This window comes from Rhodnius prolixus, unplaced genomic scaffold (assembly GCF_049639745.1).
Source record: "Rhodnius prolixus isolate KJV_2025 unplaced genomic scaffold, Rpr scaffold_8, whole genome shotgun sequence".
NCBI classification, from domain to species: Eukaryota; Metazoa; Arthropoda; class Insecta; order Hemiptera; family Reduviidae; genus Rhodnius; species Rhodnius prolixus.
Genome location: NW_027411593.1, coordinates 32,372,838 through 32,396,728, shown reverse-complemented (window position 1 = coordinate 32,396,728; position 23,891 = coordinate 32,372,838). Strand labels below are relative to the sequence as shown.

General features: G+C 33.0%; 1 long non-coding RNA gene across 27 annotated transcripts in view; it reads right to left on the bottom strand.

Annotated features, from left to right (window-relative positions):
* The window catches only part of LOC141451215 (uncharacterized), a 104,629-nt gene that overhangs the window by 18,264 nt on the left and 62,474 nt on the right, over positions 1 to 23,891 (bottom strand). For 25 of the 27 annotated variants that reach the window (XR_012456619.1, XR_012456625.1, XR_012456631.1 and 22 more), the window contains 5 exons: positions 6,512 to 6,628; positions 5,912 to 6,440; positions 3,303 to 3,918; positions 1,897 to 2,057; positions 1,152 to 1,304 (listed from right to left, as the gene is read on the bottom strand). This is a non-coding gene — a long non-coding RNA (uncharacterized lncRNA). The remainder of the gene's footprint in view (positions 1 to 1,151; positions 1,305 to 1,896; positions 2,058 to 3,302; positions 3,919 to 5,911; positions 6,441 to 6,511; positions 6,629 to 23,891) is intronic. The other 2 variants (XR_012456613.1, XR_012456621.1) reach the window with 2 other exon arrangements.

Here is a 23,891-nt window from a genome sequence, read left to right as displayed (position 1 = left end):
ACGTCACGAAACCTGCTTCTTCCTCACGTTGTCAAGGACAGTTCGGTAGCTTGAAAGCAAAGAACAAAGGTCTGGCTGGCTAAGGATGTCACTACTCGGAGAGGAAAAAACCAAGGCCTGAGAGCTTTATGCAGGAGCCGCTCTCCAGAATTAAGAGTCTGAGTAGCAGCTCTAGAGTAGTGGGAGCCACAATTGATACATTGGGTCACGTTAGCGTAGGTCTTAGTTGCCCTCCTGGAATCTTAATCTTAAGAACAAAGAAGATGACTAATTAATACCGTTTCTTTCATATCAAAAGGCTAACATAATACAGATTTGAATCGTCTTTTTAGCATATTTAATCTCCTTTCTGGATCCAATATAGCCAAAAAAACAAATAACAAAATACAAACAGAGGCAAAACATATACTAATGTAGGCATTTAAGGAAGGAAAATAAAGTAAAATAAATAAACGAAATCTAATCAACAAAAGTGAACAGCAAATTCTGCACATTTAAAAAGATTTTATCTGATTACTGCACTAATAGTGGATTTACATACACCAACGTTAGATAGAACTATAATAGTTCATGTTGTAAATCGACAATACAGTGGGCTGAATGTTGCGAGCACCAATGCCCTTACTTACCCTTGTTGGTGACCTTCACTAAAATACAGTAAAAAGTCATTTTTAAATTAATCATTATCTACAAAATTACTAAAGAATGTGTATGCATTAAATCAAATAAATTCTTTAATAAAAAATAAAGCTTTCGATTGATGCATTTATTAAAACCAAAATCTTGAAGTGACAACTATTCCAAATATTATAACTTTATAGATATAATGACCAAAAAAAAAAAAAAAAATTATATAAAAAGTGTGGGTGATTATTTAGAAAGATATAAAGAGAATGATAATATAAAAAAATAGAGTGAATATTTATGCTTCATGTTAAAGGAATTCCAGCAGCGGTTAAAGCATAGGCGTCTCCATAGAGGATTAACCGCACTGCCGCTTAGCATGTGCGGACATTGACGAATGAGCTTTCGCATCATTTGTTATACGTCAATTGCAGCCAAGTTAGCCACAACCAAAAACAGATTTAATAATATTTCAAGTCAATAAATCAGGTAGGTTACTCATGTTCTAGTTAAATGATAATACTTACAATGTGTACAATATCTGGTTGAAATTATTGTCTACACCCACACATATATATTTTTTGTCTTCAACATATGATTTTTTTATTTATTTTTAATTGACTTCTCTATCCAAAATCATCTTCGCTATTATTATTAACATCTCTTCTAGAGCAAGTATCCTGCAATAAGTAAATAGTATGTTCGCAAATAACGTGAGAGGAGTCAACACCCAATGGTGATTCTCCAAATGCAGTTTTTATCTATTAACCCCTATCACTGAGGAAATCGCGTGGCCAGCGCATCGAATAGGATTGTATGAAAGGGACAAAGAAGTGAGTGATGAATTAAGTGTTGGAATAACCATTCGGGGAAGAATGAAGTATGTTGCAACTTTATCTTTAGGTCGTCTTGAGTGACGATAGGTTCATATAATATTCCAGGACTTTCCCTATTAAAGTTTAAGTTATTAAATTTTTGGTTTTGAAATTTTTCTCTCATTATTCTGTAAAAAAAATATTGATCATTAAAAAGTAAAGTAATTTAAATAAATAAAGGTGGGCTATACGTGCAACTACCAATTAGATGTCGTGGACGGAGGCGACTAGCAAACATACTTTACTGTAAATTTCTTTTATTAACCATTAAATGTAATCCAAGGCCTAAGACCAGGAATCCAGTACCACAATACATATTAGCTTTAAAGGTCTCGTCTCTAACCGTTCGGCTACCGTTGCGCCTACATTCATAATTATATTTTTTGTATTTACTCACTCAAAAATCCAGCAGAGTCCACAATTCAGTTCTACTATTCTGGATTAACATTTTTCATAATCTCATAGTTCCTAATCTCTTTTTAGATTTCCATAAGACATTCGCTCTGATCTTGCTTCTAATAAATCCACATCAAATCTTTTTCAGAACAAAAATCGTCTCTAGAAAAGAATTATACACAGTTACAATCAAAGTTTAACTTAATTGTATAAAATTAATATCATTTATTCATTATAATATAATGAAATATCCTTTGCCTAATTACATCATATATGAATGAAATATTCCCTTTGCACACAAATAGAATAATAATTGCTTATATGTTAAAAGCAATAAATTAAGTTAAATCTTCAATCGTTTAATATAAAGCGTTCGTACTACGTGTAAGAACAATAAAGGAAGGACAGACGAAGAGGTTTGTGGGTTAGGAAACCCATGATTATCTTCGAGGTGGATGCGCTGGAATGTTGACTCAACTTTACACTGGAATGTTCTGGAAGTTCAATGTTGTACGAACTTGGAGAATGTTCTCGTCTGGTCGTAAACCTTGGTTATTGCTAGCTTAACTATATGGCCGATTGTTTAAACGCTAATACCCATATGTGTTAATAATCGTATTAAATAAAAAAGCCTTTTCATAACGAATATTAAAACAAAATTAGTTATTTTACTCAATTTAAGAATAAAATATTATTTATGAGACATAATTGTACAACCACTGAAAAACTCTAGTTGATTGCACAGCGTGTCTCTCATGTTCCAAGTATTGATGTTAGTTCAATAAAATTCATTGTATTTTGAGAATTACTTTTTAGTTTTTGTTTTTTTTGGAGCTTCAATTTTAATTCATCTGCGCAGATACAAAGCTCCGTATCTTCACAGGATCAACAAAAGGTCCTCTCCTCTTTGCGTCAATGAGGAGGAGGATTTCAAACATATAATAATGATATATCCACGTTATGTGGTAGAAAGGAAACGAATGTTTGACGACATATACAGGTATTTAGATGCACCATTTCGCTACGAAGACATAAGATTCTCCACCAACATCTATGTGCTTAAATCTATAGCAGAGCTAGCAATGAAATATGAAAGTATTTAAAAGTTATAGCCGATTAGAATGAATGCAAGAAAATGATTACAGAAGGATTACGTGATTTTATTTCAGTTAAGCTATAAGGATGGCAGGAGCACAGAGTACTGATCCATCCATTAGCTGTAGGTTATGTAAATAGTTGTACATAGTAAAGGGATGAATGTGTGAAGCGAATGTATGTTTGAAGTAAGAATGGAGAGTGAGTGATATTCTAGTTATAAGCACCTAGATAATGCTGGCTGTATGGCGAAAGGCAATGCCAAAAAAAAGGCAAAAAAAAAAGATACAAAGCTTTTGTCATAATACTAACAATTGTAGTATACGCATCCCAAAATAAGTCCAATTGAGAAATTCGAGGATGAAATCTGTGACTCAAAAAAGGCCAAAAGAATCCAATCTTCACAATCCAAGAGTCGTGAATCCATTCTTCTTCATGTTGATTTTCTACTCCGGCAGTTGGCTTCTTCTCTCATTGCTGGAAGTCCTCACCAATGGCCGCGAGCCCTGTATTGAACTAAGTCAAACATGAAATTTTAGAATTTAAGGTTTGATATTACCGAATATTGTCCCTCTCAAGTAGAAATTGTACTTAGTAGAAAATATTACTTATTGTTGAAAATACCAATAATTAAAAAATAAAAAAAGAAAGAATTAATAAATAAATAAAAATAAATAAGCAAAATTGGAATGCAAGGTTCATTTTAATATTTAATCGCTTATTATGTACAGGAGTGTAGCAATAAAAATATAATAAATATTTATTAAGGCATGTTTTGGAAGTAAGAAAGAAGTATTGTTAAAGAATTTATTAATAAAAAAAAATATTACATTAATATGAAGAAATGTAATAAGGGCGCTACAGAAGTGGAGAGAGGGTTATGAAGGGATGAAGGTTATATAGTTTGGTAACAATATATTGAGTGGACCTTGGTGTAGTGATGGGCAGAACGAGTCCGCGTTTGGAGTCGTTGGATTTGAATCAGTTCCAGGGTTGGAATCGATTCCAACAACTCGTTCACTGATTCCAGTCTGTACTTACCCTATGCATTAGTACAAATGTCACGCATTGTAATTAAATAAATAATTAAAAGTTAGCTTTTCCAGTTAATAACAAAACTATATTTCTTTAACACACATTAAGTAGTTCCCTAATTCCCAATTGATCTGATAAATATAAAATTAACAACGTAACCAAATATTAACAAAAATAGGCTAGTCAAATATAAAAATTAAAGCAACTGCAGTTTTGTCGTTATCTAGCTTGACCACCGGAGTTAACTTGATTCAAGAAGAAAAACGCAAATGGGTAGGAAATTATTCCCATAAAAAAAAATTATAACCCTTCAAACAAAATGATAATTACTCATAAAGAAAGAAATATTTATTTACTATGAATTAATATCAAGCTTTTAAAATATCTTATTATTTTACAAAAAGAAAAAGCTGTGTGCCAAATCTTTAACTTAGCGGCTGGACGCTCTTTCTCTTATCTTCATTGGCGAAAGTTAAATCGTGTACATGTCATGACGACGATCAAAGTAATACTGAGCTAATAAATAGTATTACCTAACTGCTTTACTTACTGCTGTATCCCTCCCACTCTATCATCTATTTCACAAACATTCGTCGATTGGAAGTAGGTTTTAGTTAAATATTTGTTTCATTTGAAAACAAAAAACATTATAACGCTTTCTCAAGATGTTTTTAAGTTTTAAAAATTTGTTTTTGTCCATTACTCTTGTAAAATACGAAGAATTTTAAATAAAATATAATATACAAACACAAATGATCTAGAATGCAGGTGGAGTCAGTCGTCGTTGTCATGGTGATGGAACCGTTTAACGACTCCGGTTCCAGCTCCAGCATTTTCTATTGGCTAGATTCAGTGAACGAAAAAATGGAACGAGTCCGGTTTCAAAAGGATTTAAATCACTCCGGATTTGACTCCACCAATTCCAGTGGATTTAACCAATGAAATTGCTGGTGTTGGGCCGGAGTCGTTAAACGGTTCCATCACCATGACAACGACGACTGACTCCACCTGCACTCTAGATCATTCTGTGTTTGTATATTATATTTTATTCGAAATTCTTCGTATATTATAAGAGTAATGGACAAAAACAAATTTTTAAAAATTAAAAACATCTTGAGAAAGCGTTATAATGTTTTTTGTTTTCAAATGAAACGAATATTAAACTACAACCCATTTCCAATCGACGAATGTTTGTGAAGTAGGTGATAGAGTGGGAGGGATACAGCAGTAAGTAAACCAGTTAGGTAATACTATTTTTTAGCTCAGTATTACTTTGATCGTCGTAATAACATGTACACGATTTAACTTTCGCCAATGAAGATAAGAGAAAGAGCGTCCAGCCGCTAAGTTAAAGATTAAGCACACAGCATTTTCTATATGTAAAATAAAATATTAAATAATAAGTAAAGTAACTACAGCATTGCTTTTTAATTAATGAGATGGGTGTGCCTGGTGTTTCTTTGCAAGGTTCGCTATATTGGGTACGAAATTATTTTTCCTTCGACTCCCTGTCTTAGATCGACCCCTACTTTTGTTTAGAAATTAACAAAATAATAAAATGAATATTATTTTAGAATCGATATTCTAAAAAAACCTTGGAACTTATTTTATTCTTCAAGCATCAGTATTTAAGCTCGCCAGATTTTGTATTTTGGTGTGGATTCCTCGTACAAGTTGGAATGTGTCAGTGAACTTCTACATAGTAGCCTTAAGTGAGTTTTATTTTAGTGTAAAAGACTACAGTATTAATTATTTTCATTTTAATTTGCCTCAATTTTTTGGGGCGGGGCGGAATCACTTTTTTTTAAAATAGGGATTTGAATCAACTCGTTCCACCATCGGACTCGTTCCACTGGAACGAGTCCGCTCTAATAGCCCATCACTACCTTGGTGAGCTCTGGGATATGTGAGGCGGTATGATGGCGAATCTCCACCGGCCCACAGTTTGCTGTGGGATGATAGATAGAAGGCTGGGCCGATAAAATAAGGCTGTATATTCGTTAGTGTATGTGTGGTTCTCTGTGCTAGTGGTGAAGTTGTATGTGACCCCCTTCCCATGGGAACTCCTATCTCAGCCCATGCTACATTCCTCTTACTTCATATCTAGCTAGCTATAACTACATATTGGCAACCTGGATGATATATGTCACCACTTTCTACACCAATAGCCTGAAACCTCTTCAACATTCGATAATTAAATGATATTACCTGAGAGAACTGCTGCTGCAACACAACATAGTTGGCTCTGTATTACTCACAACACAATTACCTCCAGTATGTTCCATTTTTACCACATAAAACACTTCCCTCCAAACTATAATTCTTTATCCAGTACAACTATTATGTCTAAAACGTGTTCTAACTACACACGAACCACTCTGGTAGATTCAAATTTTACTTTTTAAAGAATGGTACCTAGAAATTAAAGAATATTAAAAAATTATTTCGTTACATCTGCACACATAAATTTGATTTTTTTTTTTTACCCTTTGGTTTTCTATTCGTCCATTTGTTCTTCCATCTTTCTATATTTCATTAAAGAGGAATGTTGCTCAATATTCCCAGCTGAGTTGTCACCTGAGGTACACTTGTTTTCAAGTCTTCTGAAAAACAAAACATAAAAACAAGTTTTTAGCAAGAAGCCTGGGCAAACAGAAAGTTTAACCTAGAAAGATTCTAAATTCTTATTTTTCATTCTGTTATTACTTTTTCAACCTATTCTTCGCTTTACACGACACTTATTTACTAAGTTTTAAAATACATATAAATAGGGCGAAGTCTTGTTAATTTTGATGATAAGAGACTAGCACGCGCCGTGTGGCAGCGTTCCCGTTATCCCTCTGACAAACAAATCTATAACAAATTTACTAATCGTTTTGATGACTATACGTACTTACTCTCCGGCATGATATCTTTTTTAAAGTCTATACCAAAATCTTTAGTACATTATCTCTGTGCGCTGAAGACAAATATCTCTGAACCACTACAAAAATAATACTTCGCTACAAATCAAATTTATTTCTCGCTACAAATCAGTACCTCCCCACTGCGATGTAGTGATGGGCGATAGTATGGGCCGATGTTGATTAAACTTCACTCATCTCTTCTCAAGTTTCAAATGTATTCACTCCACATTCTAAAATGTTCGACTCTCACAATTCCTTAAACCTCTCGTAGAAGACCTGGACACTGCTCTTTCTCATTCTCTTTCACTCCCACCCAAAACATTTAAACCTTCTGATGTTCAGTATGTCATAAATCCTCTCTTATGTAGGAAAACGCCTGGATTTGATCTCCATTACTTCAACCATTCTTTGCAATCTTCCCCAAAAAAGCTGTAGTATTTCTGACTTACAAATACAACGTGATTCTCTGACAACCTACTTCCCCGTCTTGTGGAAGTTCTTCATAGTTTATCCTATCCCAAAACCTAAATAAATGGCATCAACACCCTTTGTTTCACCGACACATTAGTTTATTACTAATCCTTAGAAAAATTTCTTCTTAAACAAATCCTTAAAATCCTCGAAGACTCTTTAAAGTTGTCGCAGATCATCAATTTGAATTTATACATCGCCACTCTACTATTCAGCAATATCATCTTGTAATTGTCAGTAAAGTAATCGCCTATATTTTCAGGCGGAGCTTATCGTTCAATTAGGTGTCGTGGACGGGAGCAGAAGCTCATACTTTACTACAAACATTTTTTTCTAACAAATTAGTCATACGCGTGATTCGAACTGGGGGATCTCCCTCTTACAAAACTATGGCTCGATTCGGCTCCATTTTATAGATATTTTTAATTTCATGTTTTTTCAAGGTACTACTACTTTTTAGCAAAACGTTGTCTATATTTCTCAAATTATTAAAGCTACAGCTATTTTAATAAGCTCATTAGAAAGAAGGTTAAATTTCCTTTAATATAAGCTAATTTGTATTCCAAAATAATAATATTAAGTATTTTACTTTGTGGCCCAAACATAAGAAATAGCAAGTTTCTAATTTTTTCCAAAAACTTTGACTTCATTTTACTCAAAAACATTTTATATGAAAAAACCGTGCACTATTCAGGAAAAACATCTACATACGATCATCTTTCGAACGGTATACAATAATTGGGGTTATGTTATAAATTGATGCAGGAATCTGTGATTAATTGCAAAAAAGTAGGCCTCAAAACAGCGTCGGCGTTATAAAAGGAATTCACTTACCATAAGAATATAACTGATCAGAATCATCAAATCCAGTACGATTTTTTTGCAAACGTGTAATTTAATAATTAATTAATTTAAGAACTATATTCAAAAATATAAAATTTACATTATAAATAATAAAATAAAATAAAAAGAAGAGAAATGAATATGATGTTAAATGAGTGTAAGGTACCAATTTCAAAAGAAAGGATTTTCGTTTAACGAGTTTAGATCTGTGTGTTATTCTTTAGTTAATTAAAGAAATATGCTAGATAATGTGAATAAATCATCATTTTGAACTACTCAATAAAATTTTGGAATTAACAGGTTGTGAAGAGCTAATGAATAAGCCAAGAACTTATTACTCGCTCTGATCCCCAAATTAAATAATAGTGGATGGAATACTTCACCGGACCGCCTGTACACCTCCAAGATCGGCTTAGCGTTCGGATCACCCTATCAGGAAAACATCTAGAATCCACTATTCCCATCTACGAAACCGTAGATGCATAACATGTCGCGATATTCAATATTCGAATACGCTGGCATAATGATAGCAAAATGACAACTAAATATCTAATGAAAATGTAGACTTTAAACTATCTTTTCTTCTTGTTGTATTTATTTGTTTTTATAAGTCGTATTAGGATAAAACATATCAGTTTTTAACTTTGAGATTAGAGAGATAAGTAAGTTCCTTTCATAATGCCGACACTGTTTTGAGGCCTACTTTTTTGCAATTAATCACAGATTTCTGCGTCAATTTTTAACATAACCCCAATTATTGTATACCGTTCGAAAGGTGATTGATTGTATGTAGATGTTTTTCCTGAATAGTGCACGGTTTTTTCATATAAAATGTTTTTGAGAAAAATGAAGTCAAAGTTTTTGGAAAAAATTAGAAACTTGCTATTTCTTATGTTTGGGCCACAAAGTAAAATACTTAATATTATTATTTTGGAATACAAATTAGCTTATTTAAAAGGAAATTTAACCTTCTTTTTAATGAGCTTATTAAAATAGCTGTAGCTTTAATAGTTTAAGAAATATAGACAACTTTTTGCTAAAAAGTAGTAACACCTTAAAAAAACATAAAATTAAAAATATCTATAAAACGGAGCCGAATCGAGCCATAGTTTATATGGAATTTTTTGTTGCAAATGATGCCCAGAATCGCCTCCCGAAGTTACCGTAGTCTTATGCTGAACACCCTGTATATTATAGATGTTTAGATAGACAGTGTGAGATCCCCTGGTAGTATTGTACGCATTATTTTGACAGTGATTAACACGTTTAATCAAACATTCTGAAGATAGGCAAAATGCCTTATAGATGAAAAATCTTACAATTTTCGAATTTATCTAAAATGTCAAAACTATCACATTAAGCGACGTAGATGAAGGCAAAAGAAAACACTTTACTATTTATTTCTCACATTGACCATTAAATAAAATCTAAGCCTTTGAACCACAATACATTTTAGCTTTGCCGGCCTCGCCTCTTACCGCTCGGCTACCATGGCGCCTGTATTTAACTATTTGTTTTAATTTATCCTTAGTTCACCTAGGCTAACATTTCCTAATAATTTAAATAGTTTCCTAGAGTAAGTAACATTTTCTTGCACCATTCCTTCTCTTAGTCCTTAATCCAAGATTCCTGAAATCCTATCGTCATCGTCTACTCTCTTAAGCATTCTTCAGCTGCTAGCCCTCGATGGTTTTATATTACTAAGAGCACTTTCCAGATATTTCCTCACGGATAAAAGCCACTTCAGACTTCTTCCCCAACGTTCGAACTTCTTTCTCTATCGTAACTAATATAAAATAGCAATTCTCTTATTTCTATTATGTGTTCAAAGTTCTAGGGATTTGAATAGTAACAAACTATATAATCCAAATAATTGGGTTTAATAGTGTACTTCGAGGCCTTTTATATATTTAGATAAAGATATTTAGAGACGCTGTTTAAGAAGACACATTTTAGACAGGAATTCTTTTGATAAGTTCTTAATAATAATAATTCTAAAATAAAAATCATTTAATTAACCAAAAAATCTTTAAATTGTTTAAACAACTGAAAATGCAATTTTAAGCTATTTTTTTCATTTTAACAGAAATTATGATGTACGAAAATAAAATGAACAAAGTTAATGATAAATTGAAGTTAGAGAAATTTGATTTTGTAGGCGTTATTTGCATTAATGTTCTATGCAGTGTCAGGCAGAAGTTACTATTACTATCTCCTCTACAGCCGGGATAGTGACAAGAGTTTCCTGAAGTGAATCAGAAATGGTAATTCTAGCTTTTGTGATTATGCATGAGGTGATGCAGTGTGCATTGAACTTACTACTAACAGTTGGTCACCTCTGCGATGAGGAAGCAGACTTAAGTGCAGGGGTAAGTAATGTATTTGCACGGTTAGTTGAGTATCAAAGGTTTACAACTTGCATTATGTTTGCCAGTTTCTATAAATTACATGAAGTTGTATTTTTGTACTTTCATTTAATTTTTAATAAATATTTTGTAGTTTCGTTCTCACAGAAAGAAATACTTTAATAGTATTATTTCCGCAATTATCGTAATCAAATAGAGATAATCGTCCATAATGGATTTGAAATCAAGCCCATTTATATGAGTTAGACTGGATCTTCAAGATTGAAAGAAGGAAGAAGAGAAACCGCAGGAAAAACTAAATAATGGCGGTGTTTTGTATTGCCACGACCGGCAGCTGTCACCCGCATATGTAACAAACCCAATCTTCTCCTGTTGCGGACAATTTTAAAGGCAAATCCATAGGTGTTTTAAAACCTAGAGAAAATCAAGAGAATTGTTATTTTCCGTAAATTACAATAGGAAAAAAAAACAAGTTTTAACGTAAGAGAAGAAGTCTGAAGTGGCTTTTATCTGGGAGGAAATATCTAGGAAGAGCTCTTAGCAAGATAAAACCATCGAGAGCTAGCAGCTGAAAAAGGCGTAGACTCAAGAGAAAGAGCAACTCGAGGATGATATTAGGAGCCAGAAAGTAAAGATTTATAGAAGGAATAGTAGTAGAAGAAATGTGGGGAAAAAAGCGATTGAGGAGACCAATTCCTTCGAGGAATGTAGAACCAAAGAATATGGAATTCTCCAGTAGACATTGGTAAAGGAATATAGTAAAATGAATGGACAGATTGCAAGTTCCCTCGCTATCTTTAAGTAAATTATAATAATAATAATATAATAATAATTTTATTTGCTTTTGAAGATACATCTTCTTTGCAGAGGAGTCTGACAATATACACATAGTTGTACAAAATAAATGATTATCCTTGTGAAATTACAGAAATAATAATAAAATAGAAAAAGAAAAATAAAGTAATAAGTAACTTAAAATACAAGATCTTTATATAAACAAAAAAAAAAAAAAAAAAAAGGGAAAGAAAGAACGCATAAACAAGAATAGGAGACTATTCACGAAATAATGAAACGACTAGTTTAATAATATTGTGGAGATGTAGAGTAAAAGTTGAACGGTTGGACTAATGTTAATGAGTGACTAAGAGCAATTTAAAATTCGATAGTAGTGGTATCAAAAAATAACACATTTATGAAATGTCTTACAAACACTGTTCAGTTAATGTTTATTAAATCAAACACTGTTCAGTTAATGTTTATTAAATCAAATGTTCAGTCAGCTTGACCTAAAACTATCTGAATTGCTTTGGTTTTTTTCTCAATAGCCTTTAGCGAAAAATGGTAGATATCGTTAATTTGTTCAATAGTTTTGATAGTTAATAGAGATTCCAGGGGACTGGTATCATTCAAATATTTACTGATAAGTTTTTCCCGAATTGAGTTAAAAAACGGACAATTGACAATAAAATGTGATAGACTATCTGAGCTGTTAGTGAAACAGGTATTACAACACTTTTCAGGATAAAATTTACATTTGTTTCCTTTAATAGACAATGTAGGGAACTTGCAGCTAGCCAGGCGAATTTGAGCAATCAGTCTTAATTTATTGATGTGAACTTTAAAAAGTAGGTAATTTTCACCGATATTAAAAGTGCTAATATTTCTAAAATAACTGTTAAAATTAGAATGAATAGCGGCATTCACATCTTTGCTTAAACAATGGTTTTTAAACTGTTCTTTTAAGTTGAGCATATTTTCTTTTAGAGTAAAACTGGATTGTGAGAACCAGACATCCTGAGCTCCAATGGTAACTAGCTGGTCTCTAAGCGAGCGTACCCAATTAAAAGGTATAACTCTGTTATCAATCAGTCTGAAGAGCTCCAAATAACACGCCCTCTGTAAACAGTCATCCGACATAGTGAGAATCTTATACCAGTAATTCAGCATTCTGTCGAACACAAGAGATCTTAAACTAATGCAGCCCGCCTCCAGTCGCACAAAATGATTCGGAGTATTTTGTGGGAGACGCAGTAAGGTTTTTAAAAAACCTCAACTGTACTCTCTCCACAATTTCCACATAATGAGGGGCCCAGACCTCAGAACAGTAAAGCAGTATAGTAGAAACAATCGATTTGTAAAGAAGTATCTTGGGTCCCCATTCATCTGATTTATAGTAAGAAAGCATCTGCATTACCCTGGGTATCGCAATAAGGCCTTTCATGGAAAATGATCCGACGCTACTTTAAATTTGCCCGAACTGGAAACGGGGACACCTAAATAAACAAGTAAATAATAAATTAATTAAGTAAATTAATCCATCCACAAAATGTTGTAGAATTTTTAACACAGTAGCTTCACACAAAGTTGAATGTGGCCTCACCACTTTGAGGTTGACTGTTCGGTTAGGTTGTTGCAGGGTTGTCGATTTACCGAGGGAACTTGAAAATGAAATCTTGGTACTATTAAATAATGAGAAAAACTGGTGAAAAGCATTTAATGAAACCACTTACTCAGGGAAAAATCTCATCTGCAAAAGTATTATTTTTAGAAATCCATTTTATCAGGAAAATAGCTGCCATTTTATCAGTTTTTGACCAGTGAATTTTCCAACTCGCTGGGTTTTCTTTGTCTCCTTCTTATTCTTCTTTAAAAATAAATAATAGAAATTATATTTCGTAGAAAATACAATTCTCTTAATTCAAACATTTATTTCCTGAACCAAATGGCAAGTAAGGATGGTTCCGTGGTGAAATTAATGTTAATAACGTTTAATGAAATGTACGTACTAAATAATTCTAGGGAAATTACCAGTTAGTCTCCCTGAGAACATATTTCATAGAAACTAAACTATTCTATTCTTTGTAGAGGGGACACTGGCGGAGTAATTTTTTGAATTAACTACTAAATGGATATAGCCCGCTAACATTTCAAAAAATTTACAATTAGACCTTTGGCTTAGATAGTTTGTGCAGGCTGTTTATACAATATGCGGAGCACAATCATAATCAAAGTCAAACGAACGAAATTATATTTATGTTAAATTCGTTACTACTCTTTGTTAACTTTGAATAACAGATGTTTCAGCGTTCCCATTACAGGAAATGATTGTAAAACTCTTTCGATCTGTTAAAAACAAGTTGTTACAAGTTATTTCTCAGTACATACTTAATGCAACAACTGGTCGCTCGCTGGAAGGGATCCCCGCTAGACCAGCTAGACACCCGGCAGTATCGATCTTGTCTGCTTTTATAGTCAGGCTATTGAGTTTGCCTATTTCTCTCATCTCCCTTCAATTAAATAATTAATATGCTAATTATTTTTGGTCAAATATTAAATTTTACTATTTTTAACCTTATTTGAATATGCAAAATTAAACAATTACAGGAATGTGTTTGAATATTAATTACATAATCGTGATTAGGAGTAAACAACTTGCAGCACAATTTTATTTGTCAGATGTTAGGCTTGACATCTGACGAATAGAATTAATCGTTAAATTTTGTTAAATATGTCAGCTTTCGTTTAATTACAAAATGAGCAGTTCTAATTGACATTTAGCCAACGCTTATTATTTCAATTTAACAGTTTCCCTGTAACTCTATTTATTTATTTTTTTTTATTTAAAACTTAAAGCATAGCTAATTATAGTTCGTTCTAAACTTGAATGGCCATGATAAAGATTTTTTTCCCAAAAACTTAAGTTCTTCTATCTCATTTTGAATTAATTCGAATAATAAAATATCTGTCTTTATCTAAAGCGCAATTTTTAATAATTAATAAACATAAACAAATAAATAAACAAAAGTTTATTTTTAATAATTTCTATGAGAACATTTCCGAAGAGTCTCAGTCTGCACTCATGGCTTGAGAAAGCCGTGTCGTAGATCAACTTTCCTCTAGATAGCCCCCCAAGTATAGAAGAGGTACCAGAAAGATTCTAGAAAGATAGAGGAGCCGCAGTCTCCCTTTCCACAAAGCAAGCCCACCTAATCTCAAATTAAATTACCGAAAGTGTTTTAAATAGGGTATTTATCCATCTAAGGTTGGTAACACGACCCAGACCATCTAGGAATATACCAGGAATCACAGGCTTTCTGAGACATTAGATGCTATCTTGCCAGTCCATGGTAAGTAAAATTTATTTCTTTGATGCTGCTTAATACTAGGAGGCGTCAAATATCTCGGAGGTTCCGTTTTCGATACGGACACCTTTGTGCCATCCATCCGCGCAACGAACTTTGGATTAAGCTAGAGAAATGCTGGGAAGAGTGTAGAACAGCGTTCTGGGATATCTCGCTTCTTGGCAGCATCGTTTCCTTCTCACTCCTCAAACATTCTAAAGGTGACTGCCTCCGCCTACCTCTCAGCAAGGTAGAGAAGTTTGAAATTGAGGATTATCCCGGCTATGGAGGCAAGTCCTTATACCGCCCTCTTACTGGGAACATTTGTCTGCAAGAGACTCTGAGGACTTTGGATTTGGCCCGTGATCCTGATGCCCAGGACAGGAGTTTGGACGGTGGAGTTAGATCACGTGCCGGATAAAACCATTCTAAACAGATCGCGGTGAGCTAATGTGAATCATATGTGGATCCTACCCAGGTAAAAAACATTTTAAAAAAAAATGTTCATAATGCATTTTTACAGTGTTGTATTTATTGTGGTAGCGAGAAATAGAATCTATAATAGAAAATAGAAGCTATGTATACAATACACAATAGAAGTTAAAACAATATTCTATAACTTTGTAGCCTATTAAGAAGTTAATAGCATCTCCTGTAATAGAAGAGTTTAGCAAAGCATCTACTATGAAACAAGCACAGTTTAGTCTTCTTTTTATAAATCCTTAAATCCTTAAGAGTCCAGTCACTAGGTTATTAGATTAATTAACTTTTACATCCGAAGAATTCGAATCAATGGAGTATTTCATCAAAATGAGTGATTCAATTTCAGGAGTTTGTTCTTCTTACTTTCTCATTTGTCAAGTCTAGCCAGGGAGGAAGTTAGACTTAGAAGATCCTTTAACGATAAATCCTTAAGTCTCTTTAATTCTGTAATATCTCCTCCGATTACTCTCACTTTCTCTCTTGCACACCATCTTCCTTGTCCATTGATTTAATGGATTGTGAAAGCTGTTTTAAGCTTTTTCAATCAGTAAAGACCCTGAATAGAGCGTAGCGGCCGATTAATATAAACCTGGCAGCTTTTCAATTCTACAGGATGTCCTAGCTTTTATTTGAACAAATTGCCAACTACTACCTAATTTACTATTCAAGACCAAATCACCAATTTTATTATTTTTTAAAATCTTAGTGAATGAGGTAGAGTAGTTTCTGGTTCTGGCTTAAGTTTTGTCTGCTAATGAATTGTAAAGTCAACAGTAATATAAGTAGTAGGGCATTTGTTGATGTCTACTTTAATACATCAAATCCGCAAAGTATTTGATTTGGGCCATTTAGCATTCAATGGGAAAAGTAGCAACTTTTTCTTATATACGAGGTGTGGCTATTAAATAACGAGTCTATTGCTGTAAAACATTTTATTTTAAATTTATACATATTTAGTTATTATCACCTTCAATATACACCCCTCCCCTATCCCTACAACGCTCCATGCGAATTTACCATTGTGCGAAACAGTGCTGGAAGTCTTTTTCTGTGAGCTCCTGCATGACGCTTGCCACTTTTTCTTTCACAGCTTCAACGGACTGAAATCGTGTACCTTTTAATGCAGATTTGACTTTGGGGAACAGATAAAAGTCACATGGGGCCAGGTCAGGCGAATAAGGCGGATGGCCTAAAACTGGGATGTTGTACTTGGCTAGAAACGTTTTGACAGACAAAGCAGTGTGAGCCGGCGAGTTGTCTTGATGGAGAACCCATGACTTGTTCTTCCACAAATCGGGTCGTTTTTTCCTTACTCTTTCACGGAGTTGAGCAACACCTCAAGGTAGTAATGTTGATTAATTATAATCGATATTTTCATTCGTTTTGGACGTGGAAGGTCGACCTGGGCGGTCATCATCTCCGACGTCTTCTCGGCCATCTTGGAAACGCTTGAACCACTCAAAAACTCGCGCTCGTGATTAACATTCATCGCCATAAACTTCTTTTAATAAAAAAATTAGTTTCAGTAGCGGTTTTACCAAGTTTTGATGTGAAATTCCACGACAATTCGTTGCTCTACTACATGTGCAGTATCATGTTTTCGGCAAAATGAAACTAACAACTCAGACAGATTTCTCTACAAACACGTAAGTCGCTGCAATCGAAAGAGAAGGCTTTACGCTGCACTGCTGTCGGTCGTTAGGATTTGGCGCATGCATAGTTCTTCTGTAGCAACATTAGTCTCGTTATTTAATAGCCACACCTCGTAATGACGATGGCAAAGCCCAAAATTAGAAACGGATTAGGTAACGTGCCAAATGACCACCTGCAAAAAGGTCCCATTTAAGAAACCAATAAACTAAGAAACTTCGATAAAATGAGCGTTTTCCTGTAAAGACAATTGAGAATAATACCGATGTTTTCCGGAGCTTGGTTATTCCTCTTTCTCTGACCTTCTTGGGTAGATGGACCAAAACAGTAAAGTAGGTGAGCTAGTAACCAAAATTCGTTCATGGTTAGTGCATTATGTGTAGAGACAGCCATTAAAATCATAAGGAAACTTAAATGTGATGATTCTCGAGGAGAAATTCATTTGGGTAATTTTTTTTTAGGAAGGGTATCAATGAAAATATAAAGCAATCACTCCAAGGGTTTCAGATCAACACAATCTCTTTAAAAAAAAAAAAAACTGTACTGATTTTTATAGCTCAATAAAAGAAATATTGTTGAAAGAAATCAATCAACATTAGTGGGATATTGGAAGAGATCTAGAGTCTAGAATAGATATAGGTTTGTGGTCCAGTGATTTATCTAAAGTGGCGAACATCCCCACAAGAAAGTTAAGTGGCAAAGTATTTCCGGTCTTCTAACGCTCTCTACGTGAGGAAACAGATTTCTTCTTTTAACATTTAGCCACACTTCTATGTTGTTACCACAGAGTTTTGTAGCAGTCTCACAGTACCACGGCCGTTTTTAACTAACTTTATTATTTCTTTAAGAACAAGATTTATGATTTATAATGAAATTATAAAATTTTATATTAATTACAGAGTATTGTTCATCGTTTTTTGGTAAGTGATTCATTAATCCAAAAAAAAGAAACTGATTAGAGTACCTAAACAGTTAGGACAGAAGATACACTAACCTTAAATGTAACAATGTAAACAATATTATAATTGTTTATAAGCAAAAACCCTGAAGATCGAAAGAACTTATCATTACGAGAAAGAATTAACAGCGCCACCATTATCATTCTAATAATTTTGATCTAATAAAAATCACTGGGGGCGGATATTTAAGAGCTCTTTTAAATGCTCACAAAAGAAAATGTATTCATTCACTCCTCTTAATTCAAACATAAATATATAAAAGAGAAAATTAATTTTTAGATAATCTTTAAGTACATAAGAGCTTCCATATTGCAGCCACAAGTGGATGAAAATGTGGTTGAAAGTCGAGTATGAAATAATTTAACTAGAACTAAAACATACAAATTCATAAAAAGTTTGGATCAAAAGGTACTTCATCAATAGCTTTCTATATAAAGCATTTTCCAGAAGTGTGACCTTGTAAGCTGACCGCAATAGAAAGGGTAAATTTAATCCTCTATTAGTTAAGAGAGAACTAGTCCAAACGAGCTTCGTTGAAAGAAATCAGCGATAAGTTTTTGAATTATTATATGTTTGTCTAATTAATCTACTAATAAATTAACTAAAGAAAGCTGAGAATTCAATTATTGGCCTAAAATAGCAGAAGATATTAGTAAAAAAGAATTATCTTTTTAAATGAACAAAAAGTAATCTTTTTCAAATAAAGGCTACAATAATAAAGGCTACAATAATAAAGGCTACAATAATAAAGGCTACAATAATAAAGGCTGCAATAAAGAATGCATAAATAATTAATATTATAATTATTGAACTTCCTGCCTAGCAAATATGATCAGGAAGGAATCTATGAATTTTAGTCGCCGCCAGCAATGTTCAGACAAATTTCACATATTTTATTATTTATATAAATTCAGTTGTGCTGTTTTTAAAGTACAGAGTTACGATGTTTCTCTTTCACATTTATTTAATCTTAAATATTACCGACACCTAATGGTTAGTTGGACGTTAAGGTTCGTGTCTGAAAAATTAGGCGATACTTTACTTACTAATCTAAAATTTATAATTTAAATCAGGTAAACGGAATAAAAGGTTAAATAGGTTGATGCTTTTAGGCGCAGTGTAATAACAGTAATGCTTGTGGCTCCGACACCTTTGCGAGCCTCTTCTTCTCTGGTTTCAAAATAACAGTGTAGTTAGTGACACTGAGTATTTGCTACCAGTAAGAGCAAAAAAAAAAAAAAATTTAAAGGCATACTTTTTAGTAGATTTGAATTTTTAAGGAAGGCAAAAAGTCCGATGGATGGAAACGAGGAAAGGCTTTTTTTTTGGGTGTAGAGAGGTTGGTTAGAATGATGAGAGACTGAACGGTGGAGGATGAAGGGGCAAGAGAGTGAATGAGCGATGTTCCGGGAGCAAGTGCGGGAGGATTCTGATGGTTAGTGGTGACGAGTAAGCTATGGGGTGTGAGACACTGGATGGACGGACGGAATACGGGTTAGTCTCACTCACAGCTGGAAGAGGCTATGAGTAGAGAAAGCCTTGCAGTTGGAGGAATCCCTAACCCAAAGAGTGTGGGAACTAAAAGAGGGACATTTCGGGGATAGTGTGGGTGTAATAAGAGGAGAGAGATAGAATATTGGGGGGGTAGAAGGGTAACCATTTTCTCTCTCGCTTGCTCGCTCACGCCTTGTAGAAGAGGAAAACCCCGGTGGAGGTTATATGTGTGTATGTATTAGTTAGGAAACAGTCGGCAAGGTTTGTGTATGCGTTAGATCCTAAAACCTAGAGAGCCGGGTATTGACGCAGTCACGGAGATACCCGAACTACTACGGTTCCCCCTTTTATCCTCTACATAAACTCCCACACTCTTCACCCTAGCGGCAAAGGAAGAAGCGAAGGAAGAGTGAGCGGGTGCACAAACCCAAGCCAGAGCGCAGCACCCCACACGGGAATTCGAAATTTTCCACCAACCAGCTTTTAGTTGAGTTTGGCCCTTGTCACAGAACCGCTCTACTATTTTATTCAAATAATAGAATACGATCTTTTTTTTAAAAAAAGATATTATATTTAAAAATTGAAAAATATTTTTTTTAAATCTACCGATGTATAACATTTAATAAATAATACATTTTTTTTTTTTAATATTTAGAGTAATTTAATTTTTTATTTTTCTCGGTTTATAAAATAAACAAATTTAGTTTCTCGTTGTTAGGCGTCAAAAAAATATAATAATCTTTTGTAACGTCTGTAAAAAAAATAAAAAACACCATAAATTTACGGGCCTCACTGCAGACCACATCAATGGAACTTAAATAACATTTGAGGTACGTTTAACAATTTATCTGCATGATTTATATTTAATCTAGGATAGTTTTCTTCGCTATAATTCATAATTATTACTAATTAATATTCGTAAAATATATATACATATATATATATATAAATTATAGCTAATTTCCAGTAAATACCGTCAATCTTTTGAATTAAAAGTCGTATTGAAAGAATCGAAATTAGGAAGGAACAGAAATTCAAACATTAAATTTGGCCGAAGATAAAAAAAAATAACAACTAAGAAAAAATTAAGTGAATAGATATAAACATTTCTATATATGTGATTATAGAGAGATGAAAAGGAGACGTGCGAAGTGGAAGCTGTAAAGATCACCTGTAGCTAAGCCACATTCCGTTACCAACGCTCACTCTACTAACCCTGTTCTACGTTAAAACTTCTTTATCGTTAAACATTTTAGCTTAGAGAAAATGGACTATTTATACAATTTTATTACAATGAATTAACTAACTTTATAATTAATTAATGATTTAGTTTTATTAAGACCTATCACAATAATTAATATTATAGAATTGGCAAATTAATAAAATGAAAGTGAAAACCGTTTCATTGAAAATTTTGTCATTCAATACATTATTCTTTTTTTTTTTTTCTTTTTTTTAAAAAATTCTTTCCATATTATATTTCTAACTTTACTTACATAAATATCGCTCACAAGAACATATAAAAAATACAAATCCGAAAGATAGGTATACGTGAGCAGAATACTTGCAGACCTGTGTGGGGGACTATATAGCGAACAAAACTTCTACGCCTCCATCGCCCTAATGTTCTTGCCCAATAAAAAGTAACCCCACCTGTATCCCAATATCCCATTTCACCTTCGTGAGCTGTTTAAGCGATTTACTTATAAAAAATGTAGCAGGATTTTTATATATGTATACATAATGTTAGGATTAAAATTGGATTCATATTTAAATACATATAAGTAAGAGAATTAATATATTAATTAATTTCCACGATTTTTTCATTATCACTAAAGAATTATTACCTGATTAATAAAAACATATAGGAAATCAAATAACAGAAATAAATTTCACGATTTCGATGGTAATTCTGAAGTTCGGTGCAAAATAAGAAAAAGTTAAAAGTACTAGATGCTGAAAAATACTGAAGATTACAATCAAAAGCTTCAGCAGAACTGGAAGGTTGGCAACCTAACGCTGCGCTGTATGCTGAAGACAAATGGCCATCTTGGATAAGACAGAGCTATATCAATTTCCATTTCAAGCTTTTCCCGAACATATTTAATATTTTATCACTCTGATAAAAATCTGAATTTTGTGTAACCTACCATATGTTTCATTAAAAGTTGATGATGTAAGGGAAAATTCTAAATTTTTGTAAATAGAATTAACTTCAGTTACAAGAATTATGAATGCTTTATACATTAATTTATAATATAATGGTGTTTAATTTGGGACATCTACCATCAATGATTATTAGCGCCCATAAGTTTTTCATTCTTCATAGACTCTAATTTAACGACCTCTGGACAGTGTCCCCGCCCATTGCTACATCTGCTCAGACCATAATTAGAGGTAGGGGCTCCTAGGAAGAGAGAATTTAGACCTGGAATCCTCTGCTTTCTGCCTCATCGCATGTTAAGCGAGCTTAGCCCTCTTCTTAAAGCCACAGTTATTCAAGGAACTCCAAAATGTTAGGTTAAAAACTAGGTCTTATACTTCAGCTTCTTTTAGGAGCATTTAAAAATGCTGACCGCTAACTTCATATCTGATTTCCATTGTAGCGTGAAAAACCTTGTTGGCTGCTATAAAAATGGTAGATCTGCATGTATTAATTCGTTGAGGAGAATCGAATCATCTCACATAATTCTGTTCACTAATTAAACAACATGCCAACACTTGACTAGCATTCACTTTGTGAACAATGTTTCGGAGGTATTCAATGTTCTGAAAGAAACATGAAATTAATGTTTAAAAAGTGAAAATTAGTTCAAAGATGTTTAATCTGTAGCTTTCAAAACGCCCTTGTTCCCATGGGATGGAGAAGATAGAAGTTACAGAGATTTCTGAACAAATGAAGAACCATGAAAAATTTGAAAAGTTAGAATGTAGAACTTGCAGAAGAGAATTTTCGTAGGATTTCTTTAAAAATAAGAAAACCTGAAGTCTGGAAAGAGTTTACTTTTTGTTCAGATCAAATCGGAACTTTCTAAATATTACTTTCTTTATTTATGCGTTAAGTTAGGTTCTTCCCAAAGAATCTAGCAGAAAGATCATTTTGTTCATGAAGAAATTAATGAATGTAGTAAAGAAAAGATATTTAAATCTGTATACGGTAATAAGTTATTCATAAGAGTTTAAATAGGAAATCCTTAAACTAAGATGCTATTTAATGGACCAAGAAATCTTGTTTGATTTTGTAATTCTTTGCCAAATGCTGAGGTCCAAAGATTTTAAACTCATTGTGAATTAAAACAGCTTGCTCCAGAAACTGGCGATCTTTCAGTAAATACATTCGAAAAAAATGAAACAAACAAAACTTAATGATTTTCTCACATTATTTGATTTATGTTGTTATACAAGATAATAACAAAAACTTACTACAAGAATCCATAAATTTTTTTCGAAGAATCCTGACCGTTGTAATACAGAGAGAAATATCTCTGAACAAGTGGTGGAAGAAGAAAGGTTTCTCTAGTTTTGATAGGAATGTTTGATGAAGTGTAATTAAAGCAAACTCGAAATAAGTGGGGCAAAAGAAGGGAAACAGTAACAAAAGATAAGCTCATTAGTCATTATAATTGTATACGAGCTCATTAATAGAATGATTATTCATAAAATCTTGAGAAATTCCAAACTTACATTTAAACAATTGTAATAAATAATAATAACTTTTAATGAAATTGATTTTTATGTAGTTAGTTTTTTGCAATTTTTTAGCTTATCAAAATACTATTTTACATAAATATTTATAAGGAAATGAACAAAATAAACGAAGCCAATATTCCACAACGAATTTATTCTTAATCAAAAATTCATAAGTTCAAGAATATAGAAGTTGCTTCTTTATGAATCACGATTCTCCCATTACTGGCACATTTAATTATATGACGAGAAAGATTTAAGTGAAAATTAGACAAGAATAAATTGAAAACTAAAGAGAACTGAGTTTAAATAATAGCAATTTATTCCCTGTAAGATCCTATTGTCTTACTTCATTCTCTCATGTAATTCGGGAGAAAATTAGAATTTTAACATTGTTAAAACCGTAATGAAGAAAAGTAAATCCATTTTTAAATAACTGCTCTCTAACGTTTTACCAAGTTATTTATTGTCTATTTTAAATGATGAATTTTTCTATTTAATTGAAAGCATAAATTATTATGAAAACCTGGGTCTGCGAAGAACGAGATTATCTAATCCGTTTTATACTCGTAGATATTTAGGATAGACTCAGTATTTCGTTAGTATTTTGCTTGCCAATCTTTTGGCTATTCTAGGGTGGGGTACCATCCAATATCTGCAAGACATTTCAGCTCAAAATGCATTCTTATTTTCTCTTACTCTTCGTAGAAAAGAAAGAATTGTAAAAGTGCATAAAGATCTAATGCATTTAGGGCATTTTTGAGCGATGGTATTAATAGATTCTTTCTAAAATGCCTCTTTTTTTATGTAATGTGCTAGCCTTATCACTTGTGGAACGTCAAAGAGAGTTTTGTTAAAATTGCGCGTGGGGAGATAATTCATTAAC